This window comes from Hippocampus comes, unplaced genomic scaffold (assembly GCF_001891065.2).
Source record: "Hippocampus comes isolate QL1 unplaced genomic scaffold, H_comes_QL1_v1.1 scaffold47, whole genome shotgun sequence".
NCBI classification, from domain to species: domain Eukaryota; kingdom Metazoa; phylum Chordata; class Actinopteri; order Syngnathiformes; family Syngnathidae; genus Hippocampus; species Hippocampus comes.
In genome coordinates, this window is record NW_017806029.1 from 935,406 (window position 1) to 935,903 (window position 498).

A 498-nucleotide genomic window follows, 5' to 3' on the forward strand; every position below is an offset into this window, starting at 1 on the left:
TTTTTTGTTTTAGTTTTTTTTTTTTTTTTTTTTGCTACTTTGATTTCTTGTGATTTTGCTGGACTTTTTTTGAGTGAGTTTTGGAGTTAGTTTCTCCAGTGTATTCCTGTTTACATTTTTGTTAAATACATTTTGGTCGCTCCACCCTGCTCCTCCCTGCTTTTTGGGGTCCTCCAACTACCACCTCAAAAAACATGAGACGTGCACACAGCAACAATGAAACAGCAACAATGAGCAGACACCGAGTGGTCGTGCTGGGAGTCCTTTTAAACAAACAAACTAATGACACAATGCCCAACAGGTGTGCAGCTGCAGGCGAAGCCCGACAGTGCCACCTATTGGCCACAAACAGAACCATGACAGTACGAATGACACAATGACCAACAGGTGTGTAGCTGCAGGCGGAGCCCGACAGTGCCACCTGTTGGTCACAAACAGAACCATGACAGATAGGCTGTCCACTGTTGTGACTGCCGGACCCCAAAGGGGTAACGGTGC

The 498-nt window shown here is 45.6% G+C and overlaps 1 protein-coding gene across 1 annotated transcript in view; it reads left to right on the plus strand.

Moving 5' to 3' along the window:
- LOC109529280 (1-phosphatidylinositol 4,5-bisphosphate phosphodiesterase delta-3-A-like) overlaps positions 1 to 498 on the plus strand; it is a 13,966-nt gene that overhangs the window by 5,306 nt on the left and 8,162 nt on the right. The window lies entirely within an intron of this gene.